General features: G+C 45.1%; 1 long non-coding RNA gene and 1 pseudogene across 2 annotated transcripts; one reads left to right on the top strand and one right to left on the bottom strand.

Annotated features, from left to right (window-relative positions):
- The first annotated feature begins 1869 nt into the window (after nt 1-1869).
- On the top strand, nt 1870-18099 carry LOC143959119 (uncharacterized). Of its 2 annotated transcripts, none has more exons than XR_013270181.1 (3): nt 1870-2100; nt 12735-12848; nt 17904-18099. It is a non-coding gene; the product is annotated as an uncharacterized LOC143959119 (long non-coding RNA). The 2 variants fall into 2 exon arrangements; XR_013270182.1 differs by having other exon boundaries at nt 1870-2146.
- LOC143959246 (5S ribosomal RNA) lies at nt 13127-13244 on the bottom strand (annotated as a pseudogene).
- Nucleotides 18100-19269: the final 1170 nt, after the last annotated feature.

The raw sequence follows: 19269 nt of genomic DNA, 5'->3' as shown, positions 1-19269 counted from the left end.
CATGGTATTCCTGGGGGTCTCCCACCCAGGTTCTAACCAGGCCTGACCCTGCTAAGCCTCCGAGATCAGACAAGATCGGTTGCTTTAAGGGAGATGTGGCCTTAGGCAATAGCTTTGGGCACCCTGAACTCTCTTGAAAAACGTCAAGATGGTCACCTTGGTAAACAAGGGAAAAAAACAAACTAATGCCAAAAAAAAAAAGAAGCATATGGCACCTGGTATTCCCAGGCGGTCTGCCATCCAGGTACTAACAAGTCCTGAATCTGCTTAGCCTCTGAGATCAGACGCTTTCAGGGTGATGAGTCCATAGACAATCTCTTTGGGCACCCTCAACCCTCTTGACAAACGCCAAGACTGCCACCATGGAAAACAAAGTAAAAACAAGTCAACGGCAAAAAAAAAAAAAAAATTCCTAGAGCACCTGGTATTCCCAGGTGGTCTCCCATCCAAGTACTAACCAGGACCGCCACTGCTTAGTCTCCGAGATCAGATGACATGGTGCGCTTTCAGGGTGATGTGGCCATAGGCAATCTCTTTGGGCACCTTCAACCCTCTTTTTTTTTTTTCAGTTTAGTTTTTATTAGAAATATTTTCAGAACATAACAGAAGTATAAATTTCCATACATATTTGTTACAAGAGGTCGTTATAGGTGTATAAAATTCCATAATGTCATGATAGTATCAATAATCAGCAGTAAATCTTGAGCCAGTATACATATATCACACATGGAACATTTGGATCAATAGTCAACAGCATTGATTAAAATTTTTTACAGGTGATTAATGTAGTACTTAACAGTTGCAGACTTTCCTTTACACGTAAAAGGATATATACGCCTCTAAGTTAGGAAAGCAGATATATAGAAAAGGTGAAAGAAAAAGAAGACCATAGAAAAAGAAAAAGAGAACTGAGAAAAACCAAGACCGGGATTTAAGTGGTCTGGCAATAAATCCTCTAACAAAATATAATCTGAAGAGTATTATATTACCAATTTGGACCTCCAGTATGGACCTATAGGTATATATCCGCTATGGTACAGCATAAATAACTTCCTGCCTTATCTCTTGAAAGTAATGGACTCACCCTTTTGGGCAAACTTCAGTATTTACTAGTATAATCTCACGACTACTGTGGAAATTTTTCCAGCCAGCATTTCCACCTACCATCAATCTGTCTCTTGGAACCTGATTTTACAGCCCATAAGGCTTCCCCATTTGTAGTGTGTTTGTATGATAGGATATATGTCCGAAATGTTTTTGGGAACATCACTTTTCCACTTCCTAGTAATAAGTAATCTAGCCGCAATCAGTATATGTGTAACCACCGTGCGAAAATCTGGCGGAAATACCTCAATTCCCAGATTAAATAGAGCCAAGCTGTTCTTTGGATATGTAATCAACCCGGTAATAGAGGAAATTAATCGAAACACAGCATTCCAAAAACTAGTTATATGTTTACAGGTCCACATGATGTGCATAACGTTACTCACCTCTCCACATCCCCTCCAGCATAAAGAGGAATGACCTGGAAAAAACGTATGAAGACGGTATGGAGTCAAGTACCATCTCAATGTGATTTTGTGAGTCAATTCCCAGTGATTCACACACTTTGATGATTTATACACAGTGTTTAGGGCTTTTTTCCATTGTTGAGATGTGAATGTGGTCTGCATTTCTGTCTCCCATTTCTGAAATGGTACTGATTTAATAAAGGTGGTTTTGCGTTGAAAAAGCGTGTAAAAAAATGGAGATCCCTTTTGGGGTAGCAGCAGAGACTGTGAAAAATTTCCAAGCAGCTTCTTGAATATATAAATGATGAACCCCTAACGGTTTTAAGAGATGGGAGATCTGATCATATGTGTAACGTTTCATTACTTGGAAGACCGTATTGTTCTTGCCGCTGTGGGAATGTTTTTAGGAAGTCGTTATGGAACATATCACTTAACTGGGTAATCCCCCTGGACGTCCAATTAATAAGTCTGTTTGGAATAGCACCTTCAATTGTAACCAGGGGTATTGGTATTTCTATTTGTTTATCCGACGGGGTTAAGGCACCACATAGATCCCTCCAAGCTTTTCATGAGGCCCGGAGGGTCATGGGTAAGTTTTGTAAAGGAACATGGCTCCAACTATCAAGTAAAAGAAGGTGAGAAAGATCTCTGGTGGGGCTTAGGGTCTGTTCTAGTTTGCACCACGGAATGTCCGCTCCACATAGGAACCATGTTCTAAGTTGAGTGAGCAGAGATGCACGGTAGTAGTCCAGCAGGACTGGGAACCCCATACCCCCTGCCCCTCTTTGTTTAGCTAATATGACTGTGGTACATCTCAGTTTTTTTTTTAGTTAGATATATTTTGTCAGTATGGAATCTAGTGCTTTTAAATGGGTGGTCTTGAGGGGTATTGGGAGGGTGCGGAAGATGTATAAGATTTGGGGAAGAAGTAACATCTTAAAAGACGCTAGGCGTCCAGACCATGTTAATTCGGATTTGGCAAGTCGAGCGGTTTGTAAGGTTAATTTCTTTATAAGGGCATGATAGTTAGTATCTGCTAATTTAGAGGGGTCTTGGTAATTTGGAGGCCAAGATAAGTTATTTGTTCTGCAGTCCATGAGTAGGGGAATTGGAGTTGTAGTCGATTTTGAAGAGCAGGTGGGACATGTATAGGGAGAGTTAGTGATTTGGTGAAATTAACTTTATAATAGGAGATTTTACGAAATTCGTTAAGGACTATGTGGGCATTGATTAAGGAATGTGACGGGGAGGTTAGGAATAAAATAACATCGTCGGCAAATACGTTTATTTTATGAGTATGATTGGGGAAAGAGAAACCTGTGATATTTGGGTGGGATCTAATTTTTTCCGCTAGGGGCTCCATAAGAAGGTTGGAAATAAAAGGGGAGAGGGGGCACCCCTGTCTAGTCCCGTTGGAGATTGTAAAGGATCGCGATAGTGTATTGGATGTGTATACTTGTGCGGAAGGTGAGGAGTATAAGGCTAATATGGCTGACAATATAGGTCCCCCAAGGCCAAACTTTTTAAGGGTATGGACCATGTATTCCCAGTGTATCCTGTCAAACGCCTTCTCCACATCCAAAGATAGGAGCAGAGAAGGCGTCCGACAGGAATTTTTACAGTGGAGGATATCCACCACCCTGCGAGTTGCGTCCGATGGCTGCCTACCAGGTGTGAAACCCGATTGGTCAGGATTAAATTTTAAAAGAGGAATAAGCTGGGCTAGTCTCTGGGCAATTATTTTAGCGTATAATTTAACATCTGTATTTAAAAGAGAAATCGGACGGAAATTGGTGGGTTCATCAGGGCTTTTCCCCGGTTTGGGTATAGTGACAATGTATGCTTTAAGCATTTCAGGGGGGGAACGAAAATGTCTGTATTGCATGAGTAAATGTATCTTTTAGAGGAGACACTAGAGTGGAGGCAAATGTTTTGTAATAATCATTGGGTAGCCCATCTGGGCCTGGGGATTTGCCAATCGGTTGAGAGTGGATTGCTTTCTGTATTTCTAGTGGTGAGATTGGTGCATTTAAAGATTGTAGTTGTTCCCGGGAAAGGGCCGGGAGAGCTATCTCCTCCAAAAAACCTTATATGTCTGATTCTGAGGGTTGATAGGTGTTTCCATCCTGCTGGAGGTTGTACAGGGTAGAATAATAATTAGCGAAGGCATCAGCAATACCCTTAGGATCAATGATCCTGCCGTTGCCCACAGAGCATTTAATATAAGGGATTCTGGTACGGGCTCTGTGTTCTTTTAAAATATAGGCCAGTAATTTACTTGCTCTATTGCCCAGAGCATAATGATTAAACCTTAATAGCTGCGATATATTTATCATAGCGTTCTAAAAGCATACATCTAAGATCACAACGAAGTTTGGTCAATTTATCTGCCAGAGAAACCATGGGTGCGACCTTATTCTGGATTTCAAGTGATTTAATCTCTTGTAATAGGAGATCTAGTTGTTTATTTTTTTGTTTATTAATTCTCGAATTTAGTTGTATCATTATGCCCCTTATGTATGCCTTATGGGCACACCACAGAACTGACGGGTCAGAGACTGAGGATGAATTAATTTCAAAATATTCCTTTAATTTGTTTGATATGAAGGTCGCATGTTCGGGTACACTGAGCAGATTAGAATTGGCCCTCCACACAAAATCTCCCAAATAAGCGTTCCCCCTCCGCCACCGCGACTGACACTGTAGCATGGTCAGACCATGAGATGTCGTGGATGGTGGAGGAGGACAGCTGTTGCAATAAAACTCTATCTACTAAAATCATGTCAATACGAGAGTAGGAATTATGTCTGGCATTATGTGGAATGAAAAGTCCCTTTCTCCTGGGTGCTGACACCTCCAGGCGTCGTAGAGCTCTTCCGAATGAAAGAGCGTTTGTAGGGAAGACAAAGGGCGTCTGGACTTAGTGGTAGTGTCGATTGCATAGTCTGCGGTAAGATTGAAATCTCCAAAAACCACCAAGGGCCCTTTCTTAACAGTGGATATGCTCTTTAATAGCCATTTTAGGAAACACATCTGGTGGGAGTTTGGAGCATAGAGACAAACGATCGTGTAGGTTTTGTTATTTATATCTCCTATTAAGATCAAATACCTCCCTTCCTACCTTCCTACCAAATACCTCCCTACCTCCCTTCCTTATCCGGGATTGTCTCCAGTTCTTTAAAAGAAACAGTATCTCTAATGGCGATGGCAACTCCTCTGGTTTTTTGTGCAGCAGAAGCAAAAAAGATTTGGGGATATCTGGGATGTTTTAATCGAAACTGATCAGATGGTAGCAGATGGGACTCCTGGATGCATAAAATATCAGCCTGCAGTTTCAGAGCTTCCTTCCATAGAGCAGTTCTTTCCACAGGGTGATTTAAGCCGTAAGTGTTAAAAGAGATTATGTTCAACATTTTACCTTACTATCGGATGATAGGTAGTTGCGTTCGTATTGGACGTGACTGGACTGTCACATCATGGGGACTGGTAATACATCATCGCCTCCCGGAAGCGATTCGATGTGCCGATGCCATTCGATGTGCTGATGCGATTCGATATGCTGGGGTGATGCAATGTGCTTTGGGAGATGCGATGTGCTTTGGGAGTTGCGATGGGGAGATGCGATTCTATGTCCTGGGAGCAAAGTGATGCAATGTGCTGGGGCGATGTGATTCGATGTGTTGCGGGTGATGCAATGTACTTTGGGAGATGCGATGCGCTGGGGGTGATTCGATGTGCTGGGGAGATGTGATTCGATGTGCTGGGGGAGATGCGATTCGATATGCTGGGGGAGATGCGATTCGATATGCTGGGGGAGATGCGATTCGATGTGATGCCATGTGCTGGGGGGCGATGCGATGTGCTGGGGTGATGCGATTCGATGTGATGTGCTGGGGGCGATTCTATGTTCTGGGGAGATGTGATGCGATTGGGCGAAGGGATTCGAGGTGTTGGGGTGAAGCGATTCGATGTGCTGATACGATTCGATGTGTTGGGGGTGATGCAATGTGCTTTGGGCGATGCAATGTGCTTTGGGCAATGCGTTGTGCTGGGGGTGATTTAATGTGCTGGGGGAGTTGCGATTCGATGTGCCGGGGGAGATGCGATTCTATGTGCTGGGGGAGATGCGATTCTATGTGCTGGGGGCAATGTGATGTGATATGCTGGGGGCCCTGCGATGTGCTGGGACGATGTGATTCAATGTGATGTGCTGTGGGCGATGCGATGTGCTTTGGGGAGAGTTGATGTTCTGGGGAGATGCGATGCGATTGGGCGATGGGATTCGATGTGCTGATGCGATTCGATGTTTTGGGGGTGATGCAATGTTCTTTGGGCGATGCGATGTGCTGGGGCCAATGTGATGTGCTGGGGCGATTCGATGTGCTGGGGTGATGCAATGTGCTGGGGTGATGCAATGTGCTGGGGGTTATGCGATTCGATGTTCTGGGGAGATGCGATTCGATGTGCTGGGGCGATGCGATGTGCTTGGGTGATGCGTTTCGATGCGTTGCGTGGAGGAACGTGACTGGAATGCAGAGTCCTGACCTCAACCCAATAGAACACCTTTGGGGTGAAATAGAGTGAAGGCTGCGAGATGGGCCTTTCTCGTCCAACATCAGTGCCTGACCTCACAAATGTACTATTGGAAGAATGGTCAAATATTCCCATAGACACACTCCTAAACCTTGTAGACAGCCTTCCCAGAATAGTTGAAGCTGTTATAACTGCAAAGAGTGTGGCAACTAAATATTGAACCCTATGGATGAAGACTGATATTCCATTAAAGTTTATGTGTGTTCGTGTGTAAAGGCAGGTGTCCCAATACTTTTGACAATATAGTGTATGTGGAAGGGGGCACTCTGCCACACTCTGATGCAAGGGGGCGATACTCTGCTATAAAGTGGGACTCTGATGTAAGGTGTTGTGGGTGATGCAATGGGCTTTGGGGCGATTCGATGTTCTGGGGAGAGGTGATTGGGCGATGGGATTCAATGTGTTGGGGCGAAGCGATTCGATGTGCTGATGCGATTCGATGTGATGCGATGTGCTGCGATGTGCTGGGGGCGATGCGATGTGATGTGCTGGGGGCGATTCGATGTTCTGGGGATATGTGATGCGATTGGGCGATGGGATTCTAGGTGTTGGGGTGAAGCGATTCGATGTGCTGATGCAATTCGATGTGTTGGGGGTGATGCAATGTGCTATGGGCGTTGCGATGTGCTGGGGGTGATTCGATGTGCTGGGGAGATGTGATTCGATGTGCTGGGGGAGATGCAATTCGATGTGCTGGGGGTGAAGCGATTCGATGTGCTGGGGGAGATGCGATTCTATGTGCTGGGAGCAATGTGATGTGCTGGGGCGATGCGATTCGATTTGATGTGCTGGGGGCGATGCGATTCGATGTGTTGCGGGTGATGCAATGTACTTTGGGAGATGCGATGCGCTGGGGGTGATTCGATGTGCTGGGGAGATGCGATTCGATGTGCTGGGGGGAGATGCAATTCGATGTGATGACATGTGCTGGGGGCGATGCGATGTGCTGGGGTGATGCGATTCGATGTGATGTGCTGGGGGCGATTCGATGTTCTGCGTTTGGGCGATGGGATTCGAGGTGTTGGGGTGAAGCGATTCGATGTGCTGATGCGATTCGATGTGTTGGGGGTGATGCAATGTGCTTTGGGCGATGCAATGTGCTTTGGGCGATGCGTTGTGCTGGGGGTGATTCAATGTGCTGGGGGAGTTGCGATTCGATTTGCTGGGGGAGATGTGATTCTATGTGCTGGGGAGATGCAATTCTATGTGCTGGGGGCAATGTGATGTGATATGCTGGGGGCGATGCGATGTGCTGGGGCGATGTGATTCAATGTGATGTGCTGTGGGGGCGATGCGATTTGATGTGTTGCGGGTGATGCAATGTGTTTTGGGGAGATGCGATGTGCTGGGGGTTATGCGTTTCGAAGTTCTGGGGAGATGCGATTCGATGTGCTGGGGCGATGCGATGTGCTGGGGTGATGCGTTTCAATGCGATGTGGTGTGGCAAGGCAATTCGATGTGCTGATGTGATTCGATGTGTTGGGGGTGATGCAATGTGCTTTGGGCGAATTGATGTGCTGGGGCGATTCGATGTGCTGGGAAAGATGCAATGTGCTGGGGGAGATGCGATTCGATTTGCTGGGGAGATGTGATGTGCTGGGGGCGATGAGATGTGCTGGGGCTATGCGATTCGATGTGCTGATGCAATTCGAAGTGTTGGGGGTGATGCAATGTGCTGGGGTGATGCGATTCGATGTTTTGGGGGAGATGCGATTCGATGTGCTGGGGCGATTCAATGCGATGTGCTTGGGTGATGCGATTCGATGCGATGGGTGATGCGATTTGATGTGCTGGGGCGATGCGATGTGCTTGGGCAATGCGTTTTGATGCTATGTGGTGGGGCCAACCGATTTGATGTGCTGATGTGATTCGATGTTTTGGGGGTAATGCAATGTGCTTTGGGCGATTCGATGTGCTGGGGCGATTCGATGTGCTGGGAGATGCAATGTGCTGGGGGAGATGCGTTTCGATTTGCTGGGGCAATGCAATTCGATGTGATGATGCAATTCGAAGTGTTGGGGGTGATACAATGTGCTGGGGTGATGTGATTCGATGTTCTGGGGAGATGCAATTTGATGTGCTGGGGCGATTCAATGCGATGTGCTTGGGTGATGTGATTTGATACGATGTGTTGGGGGCGGCGCGATTCGATGTTCTGATGCGATTTGATGTGTTGGGGTGATGCAATGTGCTTTGGGCGATGCGATGTGCTGGGGGCGATTCGATGTGCTGGGGGAGATGCGATTCGATGTTCTGGGGAGATGCGATTCGATGTGCTGAGGCGATGCGATGTGCTTGGGCTATGCATTTCTATGCGATATGGTGGGGCGAAGCGATTCGATGTGCTGATGCGATTCGATGTGTTGTAGGTGATGCAATGTGCTTTGGGCATTTCGATGCGCTGGGGGTGATGCAATGTGCTGGGGGAGATGCAATGTGATGGGGGTGATGCGATTCGATTTGCTGGGGTGATGAGATGTGCTGGGGCGATGCGATTCGATGTGCTGATGCAATTCGAAGTGTTGGGGGTGATGCAATGTGCTGGGGGTGATGCGATTCGATGTTCTGGGGGAGATGCGATTCAATGTGCTGGGGCGATTCAATGCGATGTGCTTGGGTGATGCGATTGGATGCGATCTGTTGGGGGCGACGCGTTTCGATGTTCTGATCCGATTTGATGTGTCGGGGGTGATGCAATGTGCTTTGGGCGATGCGATGAGAAGTGTTGGGGGAGATGCGATTCGATGTGCTGGGGGCGTTGTGATGCAATGTGCTGGGGCGATGCGATTTTACGGGGAGGGGGATCGATGTGCTGGGGGAATATTTTCTTATTTTTAACCCGATTATCTATGTAACATAGAGAAAGTTGTTTGTGCAAATAGTTGTAAATAAGCAGTTTTTTTTTTTAAATACTCCCACCATCCCATCTAAGGCCCCATTCACACATGCGGACATTATGTGCGTATTTCATCCATCCGTTTACGGATGAAGTACGGACATACATGCATTCCTATGGGATAGCGGGTGTCGGCGGATGAACATCCGCAAACACCCGATATCGTCCGCCTCCGCAATTGTCCGATTCTGCAGACGGAGGAAAATCCTATTTTTCTATCCGTCTGCAGAGCGGATCGGATGAACACGGACAGACGGTCCGTTCTCATCCGATCCCCCGTAGAGGAGAGCGGAGAGCTGACAGGGCGGTCCCTGCACAGTGTGCTGGGACCGCCCTGTTATCCTCCGGCTCAGCGGGGACAACAGAGCGATCCCCGCAGAGCAAGCGGATCATCACGGGGCGGATCATTACTGATCCATCCCGTGTGAAAGGGGCCTAACACCAAAACACAAGCACCATTTTTCAAAATTAATATGCACAGTTTGAACTTCATAAAGTCGTCTTCAATACGTCTAGATGCATAAATGAATTGTGTTTCTGAGATTATTATTTTTTTAATTATTTTTTTTTCTTTTTAAATGAAAAGCTGTACAGAAAAATGTATCAACTGAGTGTAGATATGTGTGTGTATATATGTACAGAACACGATGTATATATAGTGTGTGTTTCTTGAATAATATTCCTTGTACATGCAGTATATTTACTGGTTCCTGGAGGGAGGAGGGGTTTGCATAGATATGGGTGGCAACTTCCTCTAACACTGCCGTTGCCATGGAAACCTGACCTGAAACTTATTACACCGCTTGTGCAGCATTGAGCATGTGCGAGATCTGCAAGGCTGAAATCCAAGAAGAAATACAGTCTGGCTTCAGATGCCCACACTAAAGATGGCCACAGTCTGCTGCTAGTTTATAAACTTTCAAAATGCTGTATTAACCTAACAAAACGGACCTTAGTTTACAGACCAACTTTACTGAATACATTATTAAGCTTGTGTATTATAGGGTTATTTTTATTTAAAAAGTGTAATTTTGGCCGGAGCACCACTTTAACCACTTGCTTACTAGGCACTTAAACCCCCCTCCTGCCCAGACCAATTTTCAAGCTTTCAGCGCTGATGCACGTTGAATGACAATTGCGCGGTCATACAACACGCTGAGGTTCACTGCCCAAGGGAAACACGGCCTCTTCGGCCAGTACGGCAGAATAGCGATCACTCTGACTGGCTCCATCGATAATCTGATTAAAAACTTTGCGATCAAGGGTCTGGGGGGAAACGCATACGCGGTCTCGCATCGCCACGGACTCGAGAGGGCATCTACTGCTTCTGCACGGGGATGAGGCAGACGGGATGGAAATCTCGGCAGCTTCGCATTCATTGGAGAAGCAAAGAGATCTATTTCTGGTGGCTTCTGCAGACTCATGATCCAACTGAACTCTGATGGGTGCACTGCCCACTCGTTGCTGTCTGGAAAACAACTTGATAGGCGATCCGCCTGCTGATTCAAACGGCCCGGAAGGTAAACTGCCTTTAAATCCAACAAATTTCTTTCTGCCCATAACATAATGGGCTCTACTTCCTTTAATAATGTGATGCTGTGCGTTCACCCCTGCCGTTATATATATGAAACTGCTGCTCTGTTGTCTAGCCGCAATAGCACTTGTTTCTGCCGTAGATGTTCTTTTAGACTCAGCAGAGCCAAGTACACTGCTCGCAGCTCTAAGATGTTGGAGACTACCCCCGCCACAGGGACGTCCCATTTCCCTTGCACTGCCAGGTGATCTCAGGCGATTCGATGTTCTGATGTGATTTGATGTGTCGGGGGTGATGCAATGTGCTTTGGGCGATGCGATGAGAAGTGTTGGGGGAGATGCGATTCGATGTGCTGGGGGCGTTGTGATGCAATGTGCTGGGGGGATGCGATTTTACCGGGAGGGGGGCGATGCGATGTGCTGGGGGAATATTTTCTTATTTTTAACCCGATTATCTATGTAACATAGAGAAAGTTGTTTGTGCAAATAGTTGTAAATAAGCAGTTTTTTTAAATACTCCCACCATCCCATCTAAGGCCCCATTCACACATGCGGACATTATGTGCGTATTTCATCCATCCGTTTGCGGATGAAGTACGGACATACATGCATTCCTATGGGATAGCGGGTGTCGGCGGATGAACATCCGCAAACACCCGATATCGTCCGCCTCCGCAATTGTCGGATTCTGCAGACGGAGGAAAATCCTATTTTTCAATCCGTCTGCAGAGCGGATCGGATGAACACGGACAGACGATCCCCCATAGAGGAGAGCGGAGAGCTGACAGGGCGGTCCATGCACAGTGTGCTGGGACCGCCCTGTTATCCTCCGGCTCAGCGGGGACAACAGAGCGATCCCCGCTGAGCAAGCGGATTATCACGGGGCGGATCATTACTGATCCATCCCGTGTGAAAGGGGCCTAACACCAAAACACAAGCACAATTTTTCAAAATTAATATGCACAGTTTGAACTTCATAAAGTCGTCTTCAATACGTCTAGATGCATAAATGAATTGTGTTGCTGAGATTATTATTTTTTTAATTATTATTTTTTTCTTTTTAAATGAAAAGCTGTACAGAAAAAAGTATCAGCTGAGTGTAGATATAGTGTGTGTGTGTGTTTCTTGAATAATATTCCTTGTACATGCAGTATATTTACTGGTTCCTGGAGGGAGGAGGGGTTTGCATAGATATGGGTGGCAACTTCCTCTAACACTGCCGTTGCCATGGAAACCTGACCTGAAACTTATTACACTGCTTGTGCAGCATTGAGCATGTGCGAGATCTGCAAGGCTGAAATCCAGGAAGAAATACAGTCTGGCTTCAGATGCCCACACTTCAGATGGTCACAGTCTGCTGCTAGTTTATAAACTTTCAAAATGCTGTAATAACCTAACAAAACAGACCTTAGTTTACAGACCAACTTTACTGAATACATTAAGCTTGTGTATTATAGGGGTATTTTTATTTAAAAAGTGTAATTTTGGCCGGAGCACCACTTTAACCACTTGCTTACTGGGCACTTAAACCCCCCTCCTGCCCAGACCAATTTTCAGCTTTCAGCGCTGATGCACTAATTCTAGCACTAGACCTCCTCTGAAACTCTAACCTGGTAACCGTAAAAAAATGTTTAAAGCGTCGCCTATTGAGGTTTTTAGGTACCGTACTTTGTCGTCAATCCACAAGTGCATGCAATTATAAAGTGTGGCATGTTTGGTATCTATTTACTTGGCGTAACATTATCTTTCACATTATGCAAAAAAAAAAAATGGGATAATTTTACTGTTTTTTTTTTTTATTCATGAAAGTGTCCCTTTTCCCAAAAAGTTGCATTTAAAACACCGCTGAGCAAATACCGTGTGACATAAAATATTGCAACAATCGCCGTTTTATTCTCTAGAGTCTCTGTTAAAAAATATATATATATATATATATAATGTTTGGGGGTTCCAAGTAATTTTCTAGCAAAAAATATGGATTTTAACTTGTAAACACCAAATGCCAAAAATAGGCTTAGTCATGAATGGGTTAAGCCAGGTTTAACCATGAAGTAAGCATTTTAGGTTAACAGTAAAAAAAATGTATATCGTGCCATGGTTTCGATTTTGTATTTTTAACCCAAACCTCAGATTTCATTATCTCTGGATAAGTAAGCATAATTCCATTGTAAATTTTCTCTTTTTCATGACTGTTTGATAAGCCATGAAATCTTCAAGCAAGATGGGAAGCTATGATCTCTCAAAGCAAGATGGGAAGCCAGGCACACTCCAAGCAAGACGGAATCCCTTTTCTGCTTCTGCAGCATTAGCAGATGGTGGGTACCTACATAAAAATCATGGATGATGATAAAATAAATATTCTAAATGTACCATTTCAGAATGTATTCCCAGGGGGTCTTCCATCCAGGCTCTAACCAGGCCCGACCCTGGTTAGTATCCGAGATCAGACGAGATCAGGCGCATTCAGGGTGATGTGGCCGTAGGCGATCTTTTTGGCCACTCTCAACCCTCTTGAAAAACACCAAGATGGTCACCTCGGCAAAAAAGCAGAAAAATAAAAGAGGTTGTCGACATCAACAACATATTAAAAAAAAGCCTACAGCTCCTGGTATTCCCATGCAGTGTACTATCCAGGTACTAACCAGGTTCGACCCTGCTTAGCATCCGAGATCAGATGAGATCGGGCGCATTCAGGGTGATGTACAGTAAGCGATCTTTCTGGCCACTCTCAACCCTCTTGACAAACGCCAACATATTCACCTTGGCAAACAACCAGCAAAATAAAACAGGTCGTCGACGCCAACAACATATTAAGAAAAAGTCTACGGCACCTGGAATTCCCAGGCGGAATCCCACCCAGGTACTAAACAGGCCCGACCCTGCTTAGCATCCAAAATCAAATGAGATCTGGCAAATTCAGGCTGATTTGGTCGTAGGCGATCTTTCTGGCCACTCTCAACCCTCTTGACAAATGCCAAGATGGTCACCTCGGCAAACAAGCAGAAAAATAAAACAGGTCATCGACGCCAACAACATATTAAAAAAAAGAATACGGCACCTGGTATTCCCTGGCGGTTTCCCATCCAGGTGCTAACCATGTCACCCTGAATGTCCCTAGACCTAAGTGCAGCGTAAACCATTATTGGGCAGTATATCGGGGTACCTAGCTCTATAAAAACCTGGCGGTGAACCTAAAAAAAATAAAAGTGCAGTGCTTGGCCTCTTAAATATAAATGTGTATTAATGTGACTTAATAGGAAAAATGTGTGTGTATGGAAAATGTGAAAAACCTAAATAATGTGAAAAATCATTAGTGAAAAATACTTTGAAAACCCAAATGTCCAATGAAGTCAAAAGAAATGAATCTGTAACTCAAATGTCCATTAAAGTGAAAAACCAAATAATCATAAAAAATAATGTGACACAATATAAAGTCCCATGTGAAATATAAGACAAAAAATGATGATTGATCTTGTATGTTCAAAACAACAATAATAATGCTTGACCACGTGGACCCTTCACCTCTGTAAACCAATAATGAATGCACCTGGGGTGATTAGGGTGTGCCCAGGCACGCAGCGTGCCTGGGCACACCCTAATCACCCCAGGTGCATTAGCATTATCCAGGAGCAGCACCAGTGATATGACGTTTTGAGGCCTAAGAGAGGATCCGAGCGTATTTGGAGACTACGTGATATCCGAAGGATTGGGTCGTTTCCCGGCTTCTTGCACCGAAACGATTGGGTCGGCTTTCGGCTTCCTTATCGAAACGTCTATGTGATCGTATCTGCGCAGACTGACCTCCCTTAACAGGGGGTCACTGGAGATCTGGTAAGCCTCCATTCATTATTGGTTTACAGAGGTGAAGGGTCCACGTGGTCAAGCATTATTATTGTTGTTTTGAACATACAAGATCAATCATCATTTTTTGTCTTATATTTCACATGGGACTTTATATTGTGTCACATTATTTTTTATGATTATTTGGTTTTTCATTTTAATGGACATTTGAGTTACAGATTAATTTCTTTTGACTTCATTGGAAATTTGGGTTTTCAAAGTATTTTTCACTAATGATTTTTCACATTATTTAGGTTTTTCACATTTTCCATACACACACATTTTCCCTATTAAGTCACATTTATATTTAAGAGGCCAAGCAAAGCACTTTTACTTTTTTCTGCTTTTGTGTGCCCAGTATCCAGGTTATAGTGTTCAGCTGCTGTTTTTATATCATTTTATTTTATTTTATTTTACTAAGCGCAGATTTCTAATTTCTTTTGTAACCTAAAAAAAATAACTAGCTACTTAGCGGCACCAGTGACACTAATGGAGCGATCAGAAAAACGATCGCTTAGTGACACTGGCAAAAGGGGGTGAAAGGGTTAACTCTAGGGGCAATCAGGGGGTTAAACCTTTATTGGGGGGGTAGGGGGCTACCCTGGACCTAACATTAACTGCCCTGACAGTATTTACTGTCACAACTGACACTAAATGCAGTGATCAATAAATAAATGATCACTGCAATCAGTGACACTGTGACTGGGAGGGGGGGAGATGGGGGGGGGGGGGGGGGGGTTGTGTACCTACATGTCAGTGTAGTGTTGGTGCACACTTACTTTCACTGTTCTCCTCGTAGTCCGGTCAATAAGACCGCCCCGAGGAGAATGACATCACTTCCTCCCTGCCTGTGTTTACTATACACAGCTGGGGAAGCTTCTCATTCGCCAGGAGCGATCGAGAGGGGATGGCCAGAAACCAACGGCCATCCCCTCATCCCGGATCGCTCCTGAAGCGAAACGGACCGCCGCATCCAGCGGGAGGGGGGTCCGATCGGACCCCCCACCCACTGGAAGGCAAGCACGTACATGTACGTGCTTTCATAGTTTCATAGTTAGTTAGGTTGAAAAAAGACACCAGTCCATCCAGTTCAACCTAAGTGAGTGTCTACAATTGTCCCTATTCCTGTACATTGCACACTCACATTGGTCCCTACCCTCAAGGAGCCCACAATCCAAGGTCCCCATGCATATACTAGGGCCAACTTTGGACAGAGGCCAATTAACCTACCTGCATGTCTTTGGATTGTGGGAGGAAACCGGAGTACCCGGAGAAAACCCACGCAGACACAGGGAGAACATGCAAACTCCAAGCAGGTAGTGTTGTGGTTGGGATTTGAACCAGTGACCCTTCTTATTCCTAGGTGAGAGTGCCAACCACTACACCACTGTGCTGCCCTTGTGCCTGTCGGTGCCATTGCACCGACGTACATTGCCATGCGGCGGTCCTTAAGTGGTTAAGGATGATAAAATAAATTGTCTAACATGCTATAGAAGCAGTGTCAGAGTTATGAGCTTTAATCATAACTCATTGCTTGGGTTCATCACTGAATTTTGTGGACCCAAAAATATTGCTTGACTGCGTTAGGAATGAAAAAGTATATAGCTCAATTAACTGCCTGAGTTATGAGCTTTAATCAGAACTCATTGCTTGGGTTTACCCACTGAATTTTGTGGACCCAAAAATATTGCTGGATGGAGTTAGGAATAAGAAAGAGAGCAGGGATTTCAGTCTGATCCCTCTTGGGAAAGTCTACAGAGAGCCCCCGCTCTCTGGAAGTAAAGGGCGGCTGTTGGAAGACCATCTTACATTTCAATTGTAAGCTATAATTAAGCCTCTAGTCTGGTTGCTAGGTTGTTCTGAAGTAGAAGGCTGAGGGACTGGGTCAATCTCAGTTCGTGCTGGACTTGCGGAAGAGTGCTCATTCCTCTGAGAAGGCCGGGCTAGATCTGATTCAGTCTCTCTTCCAACTGCTTCTAGGGCAACATGGCAGGCAGTCCAAATGTTTGGTTATGGCCTATGAAGTGAATGGCAGATCCTATTCTAACTATTCATCCTTTCTTCCTGGGAATTCGGTGTTTTGATCTTGGAATGGTTCTTAGCTTTTCTTGGTTAGAGTATGAGGGCACCATACTACAGCCAACAAACTTTGGCCAGGCCAAAATCAATGTGCCCTATTCTTGGTTCAGACTTTAGGGACTGGGTCAAGATGTCTTCTCCCCATAGGGGAAAAGGTATGACACATGCCATTCCCACACAAATGGGTTTAAACGTCCATAATTTAAACCATATGAAAGTTTTCAATGAAAACTATTCATTAATGTCCATGTATAGTGTAGCCAGTAGCAAGCAAAAACAGAGTAGGGTTCAGTTTCAATGCACATAGATATCACTTGCTGCCCATTTGCTAGAGCGGGATTTAGACAGGACCCCCTCCCAAGCCCACTGTAGCATTGTTTGTATATAATGCTGTTAACTACCCGTTTGCTGCTCATTAGTATGCCCACCTTGGAGCAGTGTAGAATGCATTGCCAGTGATTTCCCCTTGCACATATGCTCTGTGGTCCCAACAGAGCAGATTTCATAGGCAATGTAAATAGTAAATGGCTGCTCTACTAGAGCCGGCCTTTGGTTTATATGAAATTCAAATGATGTGTTGTGCAATCAAGCCCACTGAAGCATTGTTTGTTTACAATGCCATTATTTCCCCTCCACTACTCATTTATATGCCCAACTTGGAGCAGTGTAGAATGCATTGCAAATGATTTCACCTTGCGCATATGCTTTTTGTGGTCCCAACAAAGCAGCATTCATAAGCAATGCAGATAGTGATTGGCTGCTCTAGGGGAGCCAGTTATATGAAATGCAAATGATGTGTTGCACAATCAAGCCCACTGTAGCATTGGTTTTATACAATGCCATTAATTCGCCCTTTGCTGCTGATTCATACCCAGTCTGGCGCAGCATAGAATGTATTGCGCCTGATTTCCCTTTTCAGGCTCTCTGTGGTCCCAACAGAGCAGTGTTCAGATGCAATGCACATAGATTTCTTGCTGCCCATTTGTTGCAGCTAGGCTTTCGACAGGACCCCCTCCCAAGCCCATGGTAGCATTGTTTGTATACAATGCCATTAATTTGCCCTTTGCTGCTGATTCATGCCCAGCCTGGCGCAGCATAGAATGCATTGCGATTGATTTCCCATTGGTTTCCAGCTCTTTGTGGTCCCAACAGAGGAGTATTCAGACACAATGCACATAATTGATTTATTTTTATTTTTTTGTTAGGCTTTAGTACGGTTATTAGTTAGCATTAGAACCATATTGTTTAATGTGAAAATGATGTATATTTTTACTGCTGAATGCTTTATTTTTTTAGAAACCAGGAAAGCATTTTATTGTTTTAAAATGCCTAGCTTGTCAATATTACAATTGAGTGCAGTGTGTTTTAAAGGTTGTTAATGCAATAATTGGGGCCCAAAGCCCCATATCATCCTCCTTGTGTTTTTTAATGTTACCAATATCTCGTTGCAGATGACTGGAATGAGCACAAGATGTATGTGTGAAATGCGTCCACATGACCATAGTTTGGTGTCTTTGGTGTTATCTTTGTGAAACAATATAAAAGGCAATCGGAAGTTCTGGATCTGTGGTCATTTCTTTCTTCCTTTTGACTGGAATGATCCAGTATGGCTGGGCTGCTGTTCGATCTAAAGTAAGTGAAGGGTACACATTCTTTTTTCATTTTATACATTTATTTTTCTTTAAAGATGCATTTAGCCTTTAACTCCAGGGCACGTTCATCCCATTGGTGGTCAATGGGCAGCATGTCTCCCCTTGGTGGTCAATGGGCAGCATGTCTCCCCTTGGTGGTCAATGGGCAGCATGTCTCCCCTTGGTGGTCAATGATGGGCAGCATGTCTCCCCTTGGTGGTCAATGATGGGCAGCATGTCTCCCCTTGGTGGTCAATGATGGGCAGCACGTCTCCCCTTGGTGGTCAATGATAGGCAGCACGTCTCCCCTTGGTGGTCAATGATGGGCAGCATGTCTCCCCTTGATGCTCAATGATGGGCAGCACGTCTCCCCTTGGTGGTCAATGAGGATTCACTATTGAGTTGGCCCACCCTTTTGCAGCTACAACAGCTTCAATTCTTCTGGACAGGCTGACCACAAGGTGTAGGTGTGTGTCTTTGGGAATGTTTGACCATTCTTCCAGGGAGAGCATTTGTGAAGTCAGGCACTGATGTGGACGAGTAGGCTTGGCTCGGGATTCTCTGCTCTAATTCATCCCAAAGGTGTTCTATTGGGTTGAGGTCAAGAATCTGTCCAGCCCAGTAAAGCTCCTCCATCCCAAACTCGCTCATCCATGTCTTTTATGGATTAGTGACAGGAGGGAAGTTGGGGCTACTTCCCCAGGATAGAAGGGTGAGGCATTCACATGTAGTATCAACAAAATTCCAAGCTTCCAGGAATAGGAATTTCTCCAACTTTAGACAAGGCAGAGACCCCAAAAAGAATTGGAGGAGTACTCAGGCCACGTTTCTAAAGGCAAATAGAGAAGCCTCTCCAATAATCAGGAGGGGACAAAGTCCATTTGACAAAAGGCCACTGCAGCCAGGTTGAAGAGGTTTGCGGAGGTATCAAGCAGTCGTTGCGAAGATCCGTGGGTGGTTTCTACAGTCCGTTTTACCCATTTTTGGACCTTCCAAGATGTGCCCCCATAGGACTCGTTAGTTCTAACAAAAAGTCCAACTTCACAGCAGAAAGCGGAAGCTCGAGGGTGGAGCTTGGAGATGGTGGAGGAGTGAGACACACGCTCTGGGAGCCCTGACCCTCCACCTGGTCATTAGACGGTGATCGATTACCTGGAGTGCTAAGCCATGAGGCTGTAGCCTACAT

This window comes from Lithobates pipiens, unplaced genomic scaffold, assembly GCF_037356315.1.
Source record: "Lithobates pipiens isolate NorthernLeopardFrog02 unplaced genomic scaffold, aLitPip1_a1.2 Scaffold_67, whole genome shotgun sequence".
Classification (NCBI taxonomy): domain Eukaryota; kingdom Metazoa; phylum Chordata; class Amphibia; order Anura; family Ranidae; genus Lithobates; species Lithobates pipiens.
This window is presented reverse-complemented; position numbering and strand designations above follow the sequence as displayed.